This window comes from Lepidothrix coronata, unplaced genomic scaffold (assembly GCF_001604755.1).
Source record: "Lepidothrix coronata isolate B3197 unplaced genomic scaffold, Lepidothrix_coronata-1.0 Scaffold2, whole genome shotgun sequence".
NCBI classification, from domain to species: domain Eukaryota; kingdom Metazoa; phylum Chordata; class Aves; order Passeriformes; family Pipridae; genus Lepidothrix; species Lepidothrix coronata.
Window position 1 is genome coordinate 2,786,546 of NW_016690182.1, and position 18,447 is coordinate 2,804,992.

Genomic DNA, 18,447 nt, shown 5'->3' on the forward strand with positions numbered 1-18,447 from the left:
TTTCACAGTACAGTATTGACCTGAAGTTTTAATGGGAGACATTTGATAGATTTGGATAACACATATAGAGCTAGAAGAAAAATGGACTTCCACTGTAAGAATTTGAAGTTCTCTCTTTGCTCCAGCGTAAGTGATACTAAAGGATGGAGATCTCTGACAATCTTCTATGCTGACTTACATAATTTTCAATAAGTACTCCAGAAATTTGCTAATAGATCGTGTCCTAAGTTGTAGGTTCTTAGGTTTGTTTGGGTTGAGTTTCTGTTTTGATTTTGTTTGTTGTTTTGTTTTCGATCTCATAGATAACACATGTTTTTAGCACAGCATCCTTTTTTATGTCCCTATCAATTTTCTGACAGTTTCAATCTCAGTTCTGAAGACAGTTCAGTGTCTTCCGATCAAATGAATTTTGGGTACAGGTTTTCAAGTCGCTAGAGAACGGTAACAAATTAGTCCTGCAAGACACTTTGTTATAGGGCAATTAGAATACTAGCTTAGGCCATAAATTTTATTGCAGTTTCTTACTAAACTGAAGGTGAACAAGAAAATTCAAGGCATCGAAATTTTCAGTGAGATGCTTCTTAGAAACCATTTGGTTTAAAAGCATTTGACATAATTTAAAAGACATTTTTTTGCAACCTTGCCTCCTAGGAAGCACTTGGGAGCCTAAGTAAAATTTGAATGTTTATGTTTTAAACCACTTTTAATGCAAGAAATCTGTGTATAATTATCTCTAATTAGTCATCTCTTCCACTGAGATTTATACTAAGCATTTAGTTTTTCTCTACAGTAGCTATTTCCCAGGCTTCTTTAATAACTAGGACTCTCTGACAAGCTGATCTCAGGATCAGATTTCAAACTCCTCTTATTCCATTCTACCTGTTGCTTTAGGACATTTCTTAATGAGGCCAGAGTTACTTTCATGTCTAATTAAGCTGAAGAGATTAAGATATTTAGGTCTTGTTTTTGTATACTTTCCTAAGGGAAAAGTAAATACATAAGCAACAGAAATGAGCAAAAATACAAGAAAGAAGAAAAGCAGCAAGAACACAGGGGAGTATTATGTAATATAAGGGAACAGGAAAAGGGAGAAGCAGGCTGGGTAGATTATCCTTCATAAAGTATGTTCATTTACAAGTGCCTCAAAAAATATTGCACTGCATTCTGAGTCAAAATTTCTTCCTAACACAATAATTATATATTTATCAGATGAACCTGAAAGAGAAATATGGAAGAAAGGAATTTATGTCTATACGGTGTATTTGGAAAAACGATCCTTATTATGATTTCCTTCTTATGCAATAAATTAAACTGTAGGCTAACCATGAGATTGATGAAACAATGGATCCAAAATACTCTGTCAAACATGCCTTTGTTTTTTATGTTCCTTATCTTCTTCAGTGTCAGCTTTCAATGCAATGAGAAGTTTATTATTTCATTTAGGAAAGAAATGATCCCTGCTATTTGGAAGTTTAATCTCTCTTCAAAAGTGCTTTGCCTTAGTTCCACTCTAATGGGCAAGTTGATAGACTCAAACCTCTTTTAGCATGCATTCATATTCTGGAATAAACATTTTCATTGAATATTTTTCAACAATTTTTTTTAATAGTCATCTTTCTTACTAAAAGGTTTCTTTAATCTTCTAGCCTAGCTACACCTTTCTGAAGTACCCAAGAACTTCCCTCTAAGAGCAGGAAAGCATTTAAACTAATCTTTTCAACCTCCAGCTCTTTTCAATTACCCAGGAGTATACTTATTTATACATTTTGCATGTTTCTTCCACATGAGTTTGGGTGAGTTACTTCATTTTTTTTCCTAAGAACTGAAAATATATGGATGCTCTTAAGGCTTTTTTCCTTTTCAGGCATGACCTAGAATTCATTTTTATTTGGGGTTCACACCAAAATAATAAAGAATATATTTCTCTATGTCAGTTGGAAATTGATTTTTTTTCAGTTTATCAAACCAAAAAACAAGCGTTTAATTTTAAAAGAAATGTTTAAGCCTAATATATAGTATTTCTTGTAATTAATTTAAGGCAAATGAAATATCTGGGACACCACTACACCTCAGCTACCACCACCCAAGTGAGGCTTGCTGGGGAAGTGGTGAATCAGCAGCGGTGCCAGGAGCATCAGCACCACCTTGTGTTCATGAGATAGGAAAATCAGTCAGAAACACCCCTCTCCAGCCATGGAAACTGCAGGGCTTCCCTGTTCTCCCCATGGCATATTAACGAAGGGACCACATTTGTGGAAAAGATGCATATTTTTCGGTGCTGTAAGTTTAGAATAACCGATATATCCAGGTAGATGGGAAATTACCAGGAAACTTGCTTGCATTTTTGGTCAATGTGTTAGACAGCAGTCACAGCACATGAACAGCCCAACTTTTGCCAGGTTTTTGGGTAAGCATCTTGGAACAAGACAGTTTAGAGGTGAATTTTGAAAGAAGATTTGCAGTTATTTACAGGAGTTCTTTCTGGATGTGAGACATGACAATGTAAAAAACCACTGTTTTCTTTGAAAATGGAAAAAGGGAGCAAAGGAGACCAGAGCCATGCAGTGATGGAGAGCCTCGAGAGAAAGTCAGGATCATGTTTGGATTACTTTTTCATAGCCTGCAAACATGCTACAAGGCAGTGTTGTTTCCCTCGTTCTTTTGCACGGTAGAAACTGTTCTGTAAACAAATCTATTTCTGGTACATTTTTCACCAAGTTGACTATGAAAATACATCAGTTTTCATTTCTTTTTCAAAATATTGACTTGTCTTTAGCCTTTTGGTTCTGGGAGTACAGTTTCTGGAAAGAGAGATCCCATCAGAAATTAAAATTACTTACTTCTCTTTTAGCTCTACTACATGATGCACAGTTTCTGGTAGAAAGTCTGGGGCAAAACCTGCTCTTGCCAGGAACTGGTAATAATATGGGAGTGCAATTTCATATACAGTTTTCTATATCCAGGTGTATTTAGCCTAGATTCATGAAATGCAGCTTCTCTCTCTAAGTGGGAAATAGGACAGCAACTTTTCCTACTTCCTGGCCCCTTCTTTTTGTCCAGAAAGTAAAAATTTCACCTTCTTTTACAAATTTGAATATTCTCAGACCAAGGGCAAGACTGTGCCTGGGTGTCACGTGAGTGGAATGTATCAATTGTCTTTTCAGTAGGAATGTAACTAGAAAATATATAATGACATAAGTGTTATAAAAAATTATTCCAATTCTCCTTTACATTTCAGTTGGTGTAATGATCTGTGCATCATCACAGAGAATTTACATCGGGTACCTTTAGACTTCTGTTTTGATCATGTTTTACATCCAGCCCTCATACGCACCTCCATCAGACTGATGCAAGGTATCATTTTAAAAAACGGCAACATTCCAAAACCACTGTGTAAACTCTGAATGATGGATCAGTCTCATTAGTTTTCCCATGTGTAAACCTGGGTTTTTAAAAAAAATTCAAACTTTTGGATTCTAGTTGGGGTCCCATGTTGACGTACACAGGAGGTCTTGCTCAACGGTGTCCTTTTGGAGTCTGACAATGTCTCAAATGTCCTTATAATTCGTCCCATCTGACACAAACCATTCTATGATTCTATGAAGTCAGAGCTCACATTTCAAGCAAACTACGTTAGAAAACATAGTCAGCACTGGGATTGGGCTGATTTCTTGCCTCTAGTAAAGCAGTCTAGTAAACTAGGAAAATTCTCCAAAATTTCAGAGAGGTTTTAGAGGACTTCATCTGATTCAAAGAATAAGAGGAAAAAAGAGAAATTTTCAGCATCATTCTTGGAAGCATGGCTGACAGAACTGATGAGTGTGGTGATATCCTACCCCAGGTGAGTTGAAAAGATCCTATTCAGCAGTGAGACCAGCAGCTGTGTCTCAGGTCTCAGCAGAGATTGTTGCAATGCAGGCAATGATCTCTATTCCCACAGGAGGCATGAGAATAATTTAAAAACAGTGCTTCAGCATAACTCAGTTACCAGTTAAAGACAATGACTCACTCAGGAGGCTCTTCTGAACTTGAGGAAGCCAAAAGGTGTCAAACAAGTCCTTAACATCAGTGCTGCAATGACGAGTATTGCAACTGTGCACTCGAGATACCATTCTTTGCTACTTAAAAGAGAAAATCTTCAGTGCAGGGAGCTGCAATACTATATAAACCTACATGTGTAAGAGAATTCCACTTGACACCAGTGTATCTAGTAATATTTTACCTGTTGCTTCCTTCTAAACTAGTTTAGCAGGCTTGGCTGAGATATCTGAGGGTCAGAACTGTTTGCTAAAAGCACTTTTGATATTTGGTACATTTAGGTTTGATGTGCTTAAGGGCTCTTGTTTCCAGTTATAAATATACTAGTTCTGATTCTTGGAAAACTCTATATCTGTATCTGTTCCTTCCACTGGAGCAGTTCTTCTTACAAAAATACTCTCATTATCCAATGGGTCTCATCTCTGATTGAGCTCTGCTCCCAGTTCTTTTAGAGCTTGCATATAACACACCTGAAGTTCCACACCTCACACATCTTTCTCATGGAATAATATGTAGTATCTGCCCATTACTCCAAGCAGATCTTTTAGGTTTCCCTAACTCCAATTCACTAGGGAGCATATCTGGAATAAACATCTATACCAGACACTCCACTTGATGTCTGCCAACAATTTTCCACTGCTGAGTTTATCCACTTTGGTTCATTTATCTCAGCAGTTGCTGAAGAGACACAGGTAGGACTGAATGTCCACCTCCACTGGTTATCTCTTTACGCCTCTCTTTGGTGAGGCTACCATCATTTTATGACTACTATACGTTAATGACTGCAACAGGCAATTCCATAGTATTCCAAACAGAAGAATTAATAACAATGTGTGATCTTTGCCTGCTAACAGCAGGGCAACATTTACTTGACTTTGGTACTATCATAAAACCCAGAATTTAGACTGGTTGGTTATCTTGGTTTGTGTTTCCACGAGTAACATATTGACTTAATTCTCCACCTTTTTCTTTCTTTGGTTTTGAGTTATTTCCGTGTTCAATCTGTGATATGTAATTTTTGTTCTAATGAAAAGCAAATGTTAAAATCTATCCAGAGAGAGAAGAACCAAAACAACCATGTCTCCTGAAAAGAAAAATTTATTTTTTACTTTAGGCTCAGAATAGTTCATGACTGATCTATACTGCTGAAGAATTATTCCACCTACTAGGGCTAAGTCACAGAAATTTGAGACAAACTTTTGACAGAGGACTGTTTTGGCTTAAAATAATTAATTTTTAGAAACAGTTAATGATGAAGTTTGTTGAATGGCTTCAAGATTCATGAGACATAGTTTGGTTTGTTCGGGCCTCTCTAGGCTTCCTATGAAAGTAATGTATAACCAGTAGCTCATGACTTTTGCTGCATAGTATGGAGTTACTCCAAGGAAGGTAGAATGGACTTCCTAAAGGACTCTGTATTTACCTTGGGATCTTCACAGTTGTGCTTTCTTTAGGGAGAGGCAGATTTAGATTTCCAGGATATTGATGAAAGACGATTTCATGCTAAAGAACTAGACCAACATCTTCATTGTAAAATTGATTCCTAAGAAATTAGTAGACTAAATGGAACTAAATACCTAAGGTCTAGAAAGGAAGACACAAAGCCAGTGCTCTGGCACTCATGGAAGCAGCAGATTTGAAAACTGTATCATCTTTTTGGTTCCTTATCCTTCTTCCAATCTTCCCATCCCCCTCACCTTTTTTTTTAAAGAGACTGACTTTGGAATTACTAAAACCTCCCAGTGTTTTCAGAATTGCGTTGCAGTCTATGTAAACTGGGGACACACCTCCCTTGCTTCATACTCTTACAGATGCTAATATACATGTTTTGGAAAAGAAGTTGTATTTTGGGCCAGTTCCTGTATCACCTTTGCAATGCTGTTCAGTAAGGAATTTTCTTTTTTCCTCTGATCCCTACCAACTGATCCCATTGTTGGGAAGTAGCTTTAAATATCAAAACCTTATCTGTGTTTCTACCTGAAGAACCAAGAAAAAAATTACTCAATAAGATTTCTTGGGTGGGGCATCTGGATTTTATTTCTGCTAGAGCTCAGGGCAGGGACATCTCAAAGAACAAATGTTGAAAATGACAGAAAAGTTATGTATAGCAGCTGTATATTAGAATAACAGATGGCATTACCTAATTTATTATTTTTTATTTATGCACTGCAAGATATTATATAGGCATCTTCAAGATGTCATTTTCTCAAATACTTTTGTAAACAGCATAAACTAACTGTCTAAAGGAAATATGTCCTGGGGCACGGTACAGAGTTAAAAAAAAAAAAAAAGAAAAAAAACCAACACTCCACTTTAGGTGGTCTATGCAGAAACTTATAAAGAAATAACAGCAATAGAGAATTACACTTTCTTTCCCCAGTGTTTTCCTGTGGCTGAGTGCACAAGCTAAATAATGTAAATAACCGCAGTGATTTTAAGGAATTGATAGATATGTGTATGCAGTACGCATGTGAACAGAAACCAGGATGGAGACAGCCTGATGAGCCGGGTCCAGCCTCAGGAGCACACCTTTGCCAGCTCCTTGGACTCTTCAGCACAAAAAAAATCTTTACAAATAACTGCAGACGCAGAATTAGATGTTATGAAAAGAGCAGGTGGTAATCACCTTTATGCCTTTGTATGTCTGCCTCAGGATACACAGTGTATAAATGATGAAATTATAGAGATCATCGCCAGCAGATGAAGTTCCCCTCCATCAAGACTCAGGACTGGTAACGGTGGCCACAGGAGACCCCCACCTTAATAAGCTCAGATCGCGAAAGCTGTGGAAGCACCTTCTATAAACCAGCATCTCTCTCCCAAGCCTTGATTCCACTATCAGCCTTTCTGCCTCAGCAAGGTAAATTATTTAGAAGGAGGTGTTCTGCGCTCCTTCCCAACGCAGAGCGCCGCTTTTTTTCCTCCTTTTCCCCGCTCTCCCCCGGGGCGGGCGGCGGGGCAGGGGCAGCTCCTCTCCCTCGGGCGGGCGCAGCCGCCTCACCTTCCCGTGGACTTGCCGAACTCTGCCCAAAGCTTCCACCGCGGGCGGCTCAGCCCCTGCCGCCCGCCCGCTCCCTCCCGCCCTGCCCACCTCCACCCTCGGGGCAGCGCCAGCCCGGCCACCCCAGAGCCCCCTCGTCCCGCTCTCCCTCGTCCCGCTCCCTCTCAGCCCTCGCCCCTCCGCTCGGCGCGAGGCGGCTCGAGGCGCGGCGGCGGGCAAGGCGCCTGCGCGGCTCTCCCGGGCATGCTCATTAACAGCGGAGGAGCCGAAAAGGGGGAAAAAAAAAAAAAAAAAGAGGGGGAAAAAAAAAAAAAAATTCCCACCCTGCGAGCGAGCGGCGCCGCTGACACTACACCCGCCGGAGAGCAGCGGCGGCGGCAGCAGCGCCGGGGCTGCGCCGAGCCCGGCCCCGCGTCCCCCTCGCGCCTCGGCTCCGCACCGCCCGCCGCCCGGGGCTGCGGGTCGAGCCGCGGCTGCAGGAGCCGGCGCGTCCCCCCGGCGGGGCGGAGGGGCCGGGGCGGGCTGCGGGGGAGCCGCCGGCAGCGGGGATGTGGATTTATATCGGCCCGCGCCGCAGCCGCCCGGGAGCGGGGCGCGGACACCGCACCCGCACCTAAAGGCGATGGGCGAAGCCGTCGGCGGGGCTGAGCCGGGGCGCTGCTGAAAGTTCAGCCGGTGGCCGCGCTCGGTAAGTTTGCCGGGGAGGCGGGAGCGGCGCCGCGGGCGCCCGAACTTCGCTTTCCGCGGGGTGCGGCGAGGGGCGCGCCCGGGGGTGCCGTGCCCCGCCGGAGCGGGAGCCGCCGGACGCTCCCGGAGGGTTTTTTGTGGCTGACACTGGGTGTGTACGTGCGGCTCCGTGTGCGCTGTGCGGGAGGAGGGTGCCGGCGGGCGGCTGCCTGGCTGCGGGGCGGTGCGTGCGGGAACCGTGCGGGCACCGTGCGCGCTGGCGGTGCCGCCGCGGGTGCGGGGAGCTGGAGCCGGAGCTGGCGCTGGCGCCCAGCAGCGATGCCTTGTGCGGAGCCGCGCTCGGGGCTGAGGCACCAGCCCCCCGGCTCGCCCATAGGGGGTCTCGTTCGCCCGCGGTTGCGGCGCGCCGGGCGCGGTGGGTCGGCGCTGGGTCGGCGCGGAGCGGCGCTCTGTCCGCCCTGCCCGCCCTGCCCGGCCGCGCTGCCATCGCCGCGGGCGGCAGCTGCTCCCCGTGCCCGCTGCCGGGTCGGAGCGGGGCGGCGGGGGCCGAGTGCGCGGCTCTCCGCGGGGCGCGGCTCCCGGCGGGGAAAGGCGGGGCGCTGCCGGGGGCCGCCCCGGCGCCGCGCTGGGCTCCGGCTCCGCGCTGGCGCTGCGGGAGCGCCCGGGCCGCTCACGTGAAAAGCCGCATCCCCGGAGCGCGCAGGGGTGAGGCGGCTCTGCCGGGGCAGCGGCACCGCGCTCGCTCCCCGCGGGAGGATGGAGCAACCTTGTTGCTGACCGCTCCTCAGGCGTAATCTGTTAAACGGGTGTTTGGTGTGTTCTCCTTCCACTGGCTGTGGGATATATAATCTCTACCTTTAGCCGAGGCGTGTGTACATACAGTCGTAACGCTGCTGTGCTGCTTCCAGCTGTTTTTCCCCTAAAATGCCTTACAGCTGTAGCTCGTGACTGACGCTTTAAGCTTGATGAATGCTTAGGCTGGTTATGGATATGGTTGTGGCACATCGTGAGGTCCCTGTTTCTGTACTAACTGTGATCTTACCGTGTTGAATGTCAACACGTTTACCTTTAGCAGATCTGGGGTTTGCACGTTCTAATTCTGAAATCAACGGCAAGAACTCCCTCCCTCTTTCTTTATTTGGCTTAAATATATGCTGCCTTTTGAGGCTGTATAGTAACTATCTTAGTGATAGTCATTCATTGATTGTGTTCACAATATCCAGAGGTTGTAGATACCCATCTTGATTGTGCTGATGCTTCTCTGATAATTAACGAGTTAGATACACTGTACTATGGAAATAAATACCAACTGTCCGTGTGGTGGGGCAAGCATCCCAAACATCCACCGTGTCTCTAAATGGTTTTGCAGTAACAGAACCTCACTGCTCCTAATGCCTGTATTTCAGTTGTTAATTGTGGAGCTTAACGTAGAGCAATTTGATATTTGAAATATGGAATTCCTGGTGTTGTAAAGAACACTTTGTGAATCACAAATAGCAAGATAAACTGTAGTAGGGGAAGAGCTATACATCAGAAGGTGAGACACAGCCCAATAGCTTTCCTTCTTTCTTGTCCATAGTTTCTCTTCAAAGCTTATTTTATACATGACTTGCAATGCTATGGGCTAACTTCAAAATACTTCTTCTCAAATTAAATGCAGTCTTCTTAATAAACTGATTGCTATTTTCTCTGTAGATACCAGATTTTGATGACATAAAATCACCAGAAGTTTTTAATGTAGTTTTAATACAATTGTGTGTTTTGGGGATTTTGTCTTGTTTTAAAGAACTCAAATCTCTTAACTGCTTGGAGATTTAGGAACCTTTATGGGGGTCGCCCCTTTTTTTTGGTTGCATCACAGTTTTGTTTCAAGGAATGATTAGAAGTTTTCTGATTCACACATTTTTGATAGGTTTTTTTCCTCTGAATGTCTGATCTTTAAAAGAAACAAAACAAACAAAAAAACCCCACAGAAAACTGAATTTCATATACTTAAGTAAAAATCCTTTCTTTTAAAGAGAAAAGTTCCTTCTGGTTGCCAAATTTTAAATATTTGAATGACACATATAAATAGCAAAAGAGAAAATTGCAAATTACTTCTCTTAACTTTTCAAGTAGTCAGATGTGAACGTAAATGAACATATTGTATTGATGGCTTCTGTGTAAAAAAGCAGTTGAAATGTATTCAGAGTTCTATAAAAGCAGTGTCGTGTGAGAAAAGCTGTAGCAAAGATCTATTATTACTCATTTGAAGTGGCATCGTAATTTAAAATGGTGGTTTTTCAAAACTAAAGAAATCACCTGGTTGCTCACACATGTGCTGGTAGTCACGTATGAAGGTATGCAACGTTTTTGCTCTGCAGGAATGGTTTAGGAATAGGTAAATGTTTACTTTCTTCTCTTCATCCGGATAGGAAATTCTGAGGATTGGTGTTGATGTTAATTGGAGCAGGCAGGACATTATTTCAATATGATTCATGAGGTCTAAATGGTATGCATTTAATTTTTAAATGATCTTAATCTGAAAAATGTTACAAAGAATAACGCTGCTTAATTTATCATTATTTCAGGGGTTTGATTGTAGGAAAACAGTCCTCTCCATTTGGCTAGGAGTATTTTTTGTTCACGTTTTACAGACTGAGAGAACAATGTGTCCTCTCATTGCTTCAGTTACAATGACTGGCCGTATCTCATAATGACTTTAGTGGGACTAGAATTTAAAATGTTTTAGAGACCAAGTATAAATTGGTGATGGAGCTATGTCTGAAATTCAAGAGTTTCTGATTTCTGGTCTGCTACTTGATCTCCTAGATGTGCCCATTGATTATGTTTCACAATTTCATCACAACTGAGTTAATGTTCAACACGGCAGAAGTGTAAAAATGGCAAGTCAAAGAGAGCTCAGTGGCACTGGCTACATCTTGCTACTACCTAACGCTCTGCCTCAGTGTTACTGTGTAGGCAGTCATTTTACCATATAGGTAGGGTGAGATAAAGCTGAAAATACTCAGTGCTCGGTGTTCTCTCTCTTAAACAGACCCTGAGAGGTCTTAAGAACACATTATGTTATGACTATCCTTTATGACTTATAGAAATTATACATTGAAAACAAGAATCTAAATAGGTTTTGCTAACAAGAGGCTGTCTTTTCTAAAACATTTCAGTATAATATTAAAGAAATCAAAAAACTCAACTCTACATCTTTTAAAATAAGTATTCCTTCTTTAAGTCTGTTGCACTGAACTGTTTTATTTGAATATTTATATTTAAAATACAAACCCCATATGTATAAGATATTAATCTCCTTGTCTGAAGCTACTGTGTAAGGCTGTAGTTGTATTGTTTTCTACTTACCAGTACAGAATTCTCATTTCTGAGTTACAGAAAACAAGCAGTGTATGATTGGAGGCTTTGAGCAACCTATCTAGTTGCTGCTCCCATGGCAGAAGAGTTGGAACTAAGAGATCTTTAAGGTCCCTTCCAACCCAAACCATTCTATCATTTTATGAAAAGATCGCTTCTAGTTGGATGTGTTGTCTATAAGTATATTAAAATTATTGTACTGGATTGGCCTTGGCACTGGCTTGTTGCTTTGGAAGCCTTCACTCAGCAATGCTTGCTGTAGCCTTAATGAGCAATTAAGCACCCTTCCAGTTCAGAGTTAAATAAGCAGTACTGCTTGTTCCACATCATGGATGTGTGTTTTCTGGTTTGCCTGTAAGCTGTTGGCATCTTTGCTGGTTTTGGCAGTTTGTTTCTCTTTATGCAGACAGATGTTTACTAAGAGTTATGAGGGGTCCATAAACCTTTTTTTTTTAAAGACATGGTATTTGGGAGATATAAAGTTATGCATTTTTAGTGTGTCTGTAAATCATTACATCTCTGTACATAATGCTGGGGGTGCAGAGGAGTGTGTTCTCTGACAATGCATCTTTTAAAGAAACATCTTCTACAGGAGAGATCTCTTGGGACATAAGTGGTCATTAATGAAATACTGGCTGCAATGTATGCATGTAGTGTGTTTGCCTCATGTACCAAAGAGTTTTGTGTTGGATAGCTACAGAATGTGTTCATATTAGCTACAGAAACTTAGTGAAAATAGAGAAATTTGAAGGTAAAGATTCTTAGATGGCATATGTGAAAGTGACTGCATTGACTTTGTTTTGATTATTGTATCAGGAACTTGACTGTTCCTTATAAGGGTCCTGCAATTAAATAATACCATCACTATTTTTTTTTACCTGATAAATCAGGGTGTTAATTAATGTAAACTGAAGGTTTTGTTTACTTAATAGAAGAATTTTGGAAGTTTCAGTCATTTCCATGGTAATGGGTGATGGACTGTTGTACTTAATAGAGAATCCAAACCTGGTAGATGGTTGATTGTGCTCCACTCTGTTTCCTCTTACAAGTGTTTCGATCCTATGGAAATAGGTTCCAAAAGATGGTAGCATCCAACGGCAGATTGGGGAGTTGAGATGAGGCTTCCACGTACTGGTAGGAGGAAATGAGACTTTCATGCTCCATTTTTGTAGTATAAGAAAGATTCATGGGGGTGGTGTTGCTCATCTGAAACAACACAGATACCTTTCTTTTGAAAACAAGCAAGTAGACTATTTTTCTCATAACACATTTTTGTCCCAGAAGACACTTTCATATGTGGTGTGATTTAGCCGTGCAGCTCATTTTGTTTCTGAGTACATTCCTTATACAAGGCATTGACCAACAGGGAGGTGTCACTGGGAAAGAAATTAATGCAGAATAAGCATTGCTCATTGGGGGCTTCCTGATGGTCTGGATACAAGCCTTCCTTCTTGTTCCTATAGGCTATCCTCAGCAGGAGTAACTATTATTCCTCATATACAACTTTCCTCTTTCAAATTTTGTCTTTCTCACATGTACCACTAACCATGGAACCTTTTTGACCTCTCAAGACCATAGTGCTTTCCTATAAGCAGGTTCTTCTGGTGCCCCTTTATTACCAAACTGTTTCTTGCTCTGAACTACTGTTGTGTTTTTCTGACTTTTTTCTCTGCCCAATTCACCATTTTTCCTGTTCCACTCAGATTCCTTTTTTTTTTTTTTGCACAGCTCTGAGCCCTTCCTGTTCACCATATTTGAGAACCATACTTAGAGGTTTTATTCTTTTATAACCACCTCATGTGGTTTATAAACCATAACAACTAAATATCTCTCACCTTCTCAACCTCTGGATTATCGATGCACTTAGGAGCTGACTCGAATTTCTTTTCGAGTTTCTTCCTCAGCTTTTTCCTCAGAGCTCCCAATTCATGCAAAATTTTGTATGCTTTTCTGAGGAGGTCTGTATCATCATGTTGATCCATGTTTAGAGAAATCCAGCTCATTGAAACCCACCCAGTTCTGCTTTCAGCTGCTTTTTCACATCTTTGATCTTACCCATCACCAGCCTCCCCTTGTGGTCTCTCCCAGAGATAAGCCTTTCTCCACCATCTCTTTGTCCATGTTTTTATCCAGATCTGAACGTGGGAAGGAAATACCACCATTATTGCATTTTTTAATGAGGAAGTTCCATATAACAGGTTCTTCACATTAGGTCAGTGTTGAATTCAGAACTCTGTGGCTTTAAGAGCTTTAGTTTATTTCCCTTTCACTCTTCTTATTAGTGCTTCAGCTGCTACCAGCAAATTCTATCCCACCTCTGTAAAATACAAATCATTATCTTTGATGTAGAGCCCACGCTCTGCCCTCAGCTAGTAAAATAGCATTTAAGTGCATATCTTAATATATTTTGTGTTTGTTTGTATTATTAAGTGCTTTTAAGTGACAGAGATCTGTTTATATACATAATGACTCATGTTCCTGCTTTTTCTGCTTCTTTCTTCTCCTTATGATATACATAGTCAGTTATTTACAAAAGAAATTCCCTATAGTCAGTGTTTGCGCCTAGATCTTTCCTAGACCAGGACAAGATGGATTTTTCAGCATGTAGGCTATTTACTTTTATCAGCAGAGATGTCCTGTTTTATTTTTACAAAATAGAATTTTGATCACTGAAGTTTTTAGGTTCCTACATGGCAACTGCCTTTGGTACAGCACATCTACATTTTTTTTTCTGTGAATTGTTGTATAACATCCTTCTTGAATTTGTCCCAATAACTTAGTGTCCACAAATGGTGCTCCTTATCTGCACCATGCACTGTCCTGCATGTTTGCTAGAACATGAGAGCTCACCTCTATTTCAGTGTGAATATGGCATTATAGTGCTTGGAGGTTTGTCAACCCATTAGCGGTACTGTGGATTCCCATAAATTCTATACCTTTCAATAAATCATAGTCACCATGGAATAAATGCTTTTAAAGAGTACAAGAGTAAATCTTAGTAGTAAGCAACTATTTTTGTTATTTAAAAAATCAGAAGATGCAGCATATGAAGATGAGTGTGGGGACTTTTACCAGTCGCTGTTGTTTGAACCTTACAGTGCTGTTTTGAGAATTAATGCTCTGTTGGTGCTTATTAAGGTGATTGGAAATGGACCAGTTTCTCATAGGTGTAAAGAGGTATCTCTCCACTGATGTGACATATATATGTATATCAATATTAGCCATGCTTCTCATCATCACCATGGCTGGGCTTCGCAAACGAAGATTTGGGAAGGGCTCTACCCACGTTTGTTACAAGAGCACTGGTGGCTAAAAGGCCAATACGAGATAGACATGTCTGGTTTCAAAAGGCACAGCAGAAAGACTCCTTAGGTGGAATATTCTGCAAGGTACGATTCTTTCTGCGTTGCCTTTTCTTCTCAAGAGTGATCCTGCGTGCTTTCTCAAAGGCATCGGCAGCGTTATAGATGGTGTGTCTCCAGGCCTCCCTATTGGAGGCCAGAGTAGACCAGTTATGTTGGTCAGTATGGCCAAGGCTGAGATGTTGTTTCAGGGAGTCCTTGTATCTCCTCTTCGGGTCTCCTCTCTTGCAGCAGCCAGTGGCAAGTTCACCATAAAGCAGGATCTTAGGGAGGTGGTTGGTTGGTCCTTCATCCTGGAGATGTGTCCTGCCCAAGAGGATTCAGCTGAGGGTTTAGTCCTGATCTGCTTGCTTAACTAGCAATTTGTTTAGGGAATGAGAGAGAAGGGAGATGTCTTTCATGTTTAGCCTGGAGAAGAGGAAACCGAGGGAAGACCTCACTGTGATCTGCAGCTTCCTCACGAAGGGAGGCAGAGGGGGAGGTGCTGATCTCTTCTCTCTGGTGGCCAGCGACAGGACCCAAGGGAGCAGCGTGAAGCTGTGTTAGGGGAGGGTTAGGTTGGGTATTACCAAAAGGTTCTTCACTAAGATTATGGTTGGGCACTGGAACAGGCTCCCCAGGGAAGTGGTCACAGCACCAAATCTGCCAGAGTTTGAGAAGCATTTGGATATTCTATGATTCTGTTATTCTGTGATCTGTACTCCTGTAAATATTGATGGATAGCCATCATTTCTATGACTGCTTTAGTTACACATTTTATTGTGTAACTAAAGCAGTTTCTTATCTCTGCAGACAGACTGCAGGGAGAAGTTAATATGAATGTATTGGACTATAATTTAACTGTGCAACCTTTAAACGTTTCATTAACGCACTTTATTTAAAGATGTGTTGTCTTTAGCAATGTTGGGTTAAATTAGCTGCTTAGATTAAGAGATTTAAGTCTGTAAACCACAATAATTTTATGGTCAGCAGCTTTAGCTGTCACCACAAGATATACCAATTGTTTTAACTTCAACAGACTTAAGTTGTCAATTGATAAGTAGTCAATAGTGGGAAGAAATTGCATCTTAATGTTGCTCATATTCAGTTCCTAATATTTTTGTAGTTAATTACGAGTTACAAAATTGAATTTTGGAACCACAAAGCATATATAAGCTGTACTGAACTGGTCTGAGCAATTCATACAAAGCTTTCCAGAGTAGCAGCTACAGACCACGAGAAATTGTTTTCTATGTTGACATTGCCATTCCCAACTCAAACCTGTAATGTACATAAGAGATTACTATAAATTACTGTATTGCTATTTTAAGAATTCATTGAGATAATATACCAATGAGGTCAGTGCTATTAGCAATTGTGTTATATTGAGTTTTTTGCTTAGCAAAATTTTGCTTAGCAAATTGCTTTTTTGAGGGTAAGCATGGAAGCTTCAGAGCATTTTGGTTCTATGTTGTTGGGAGGTTTTTTGTTGGTTTTCTTTTAATAAAGTAGTAGAATGAAGTAGGACTTATCCTATGCTCTCAACTCTAGATAAGAGAAATAACTGTTCAGTCCATATGGTGAAACTAGAGAAAGATGATGGAATTTTCTCTTTTTTTTACTTGTTTGTTTTTGTTTTATGTGCTTTGTTACTGATGTTTTCTCTGTAGAATGCAAATATGCTCCATATTTAAAGACATCGTGGAGAGAGACAGGTGGATTTGACATTTGATGTCCAATACTGTCTTAGAATTGTGAATGGACCCAAAACCAAGAATGCTGTGAAGCTTATTTAATGAGCAAATTACTAAGAAATTGGGACAGAGAAACAATACATTGACCGATTAAAAAATGAAAAAATTCTAAAGAACTCTTTTAAAATTCTCACAGCCCACTTCTAAAGAAGTAACAGTGTTTTGATATCCATAAAGAATTAAGCAAATTGCCAAATTCTGCCCCTCAATTTGCCAGCTTACTAACTTTTTCTGGTTTCTTTTCCAAGGGTACAGCATAGTAATAATTGGCTGGGCTTTTACATGTGCATGAAATTATTCCCTAGTACAGCTGTAGCAGGTTTTAGTAACTATGATAGAATTTTCAGTGGTGTCTTCCTTCTTCAAAATGAATGTATGTTGTATCTTACTATTGTTCTGCTTTCTGTGACTCAGACAATTAACTAAATGTGCAAAGTGTAAGTTGGTCTGTATGAATGGAATAAGGGGGAAATTATTTTAAAGGGTACTTCTGTTGGAAGGAAAGTAAGATTTTGATGCTGCTTAAGTAAAAAGGAGATATGAGTTATATTCTTATCTTGGCACTTTTATAAGCCTGTTCTTGAGACTTCTGTTGCATGTCATGATGAGCAGATTATGCTCAAACGAGCAGATTTCAATCCTCATCCATCTTTGCCTATGGTTGAAACTACATGAATATTAATTCCTTTCAGAAAGAAATCTTTACTGGTAGGCTTAACATTCAGTTCATGTAGATGAGGCTAAAGTCTGCCATTGCCATCTAACTTTAGAAAAACTGTATCTTTTTTATTTGTTGATGCTTAAGTGGGTTTTGTTTATTTGCTTGAAAGCCCTCATGCATCTTGAAATTTGATATAACATGAAAGTCTTTGTGTATAAATTATAGCTGCAGTTAGCATTATGCAACACAGTAATGTCACTGGTATTTAGATTTGACAGGAGAAGTAATTTAGATGCTTCTCTGATTTTTTCAAATAGCTTGTAGGTGTTACCTGTTCAGTTAATTCACTATATTAAATGCCATTGGATTTACCTTAATGTACCTTTAATAAATTTAAAAGCCTGTTTGAGCAACAAAAAAGCACCAGAAATATAACTTTAGTGGAAATTGAAATATTAATATCAGTGATACAGGGTTAATTGAATGTCAGGAAAAAAATACCATCCAGAGGATGAGAATGCTAACTCCTTTGCTTGTACCTTCTACATTGAGAGTAATTTCAAGATGTTTTAAAAGTTGAAGTGAGTCCTAAAATGGTGGGGAAAATGCATCCTACAACTGCAGTTTGTAACTTAACTGTTGGTGTTATATTTGAACACAAAAATCTGAAAGTCTTTCTTGAATAATAATGAAATGAGGCATAAAAATTAATCTCCGTAAAAAATCCCTGCGGGAAAAAAGAGACAGATGACTTTGTGAAGAGCATTCTGGTGTGCAAGGAGATGAGGCCTTTCTCATCTTCCTGTTGCTGAGTAGTCTTTATTTACTTATATAGAGTAAATTTTGGTATTTTTCCATAATTTCTTGAGCCAAGGATGTTTGATTATCCCTGCCCTTTCCATAGAACAGGCACATGAGTTGAGTGCCCTTGTTTCCAGTCTAGCTGGATTCTGATTTTGTGTCATTATATAGCTGGTATTTGCAAAGTTTCTCTGTTAAAGTTTCAGTTAGACTGAAAAAAAGGGAAGTTTTTTTCCTTTCATGTTTTCAGAAACAGTTCACTTATTGACAGCACTAAAGCTTTGTCTGTTCTGTGGCTTGATATTGAAGGTTCTGTATTAAAAAACTCAGCTCTTTTCCATTTTTTTTTGAACTGAAGGAAAGTCAGAAATTAATGTAACAGATTCATCAGCTGAGAATGAGGATGGGATTTATTTTGGAGAATTGAAATACTGAAGCCTTACATATTCTCTGATCTGAATATGGAACTTATTTACATGTTGGATTTCTTGATTTCTTTTGATTGGGTATTGAATGAAGCAGCTTCTGGAGTCCCATTACATGTTTGCCATGTAACCCTTTGTGCTTTGAGGCTTATAACTGTATCTAGAAATGGGAGATGCATAGAAAGTGAGTGATACTGGTGGTCATCTTGCATATATATCCACAGCTGTTACACTAAATGTAGACCATATGCTCAAGTTAATAAAAATCATCAAGGTCCAAGAATTAAATAAAGTTATGTTTATCTCATAATTCTGAGAAGATGAATGCTAAACCGTAGGTGTCTATGCTGCTAATTTAAAAACTTAAGTTTTCACA

At 40.5% G+C, this 18,447-nt stretch overlaps 1 protein-coding gene across 4 annotated transcripts in view; it reads left to right on the forward strand.

The window, feature by feature from the left end:
• Positions 1-6,675: 6,675 nt before the first annotated feature.
• The window catches only part of TENM1 (teneurin transmembrane protein 1), a 319,629-nt gene continuing 307,857 nt past the window's right edge, over positions 6,676-18,447 (forward strand). For 3 of the 4 annotated variants that reach the window (XM_017818745.1, XM_017818772.1, XM_017818764.1), the window contains exon 1: positions 7,666-7,727. The gene's annotated coding sequence lies outside the window, so the exon portion shown is untranslated. Of the gene's footprint in view, positions 6,899-7,665; positions 7,728-18,447 lie in introns of those variants that run through there. The other variant, XM_017818756.1, reaches the window with a different exon arrangement.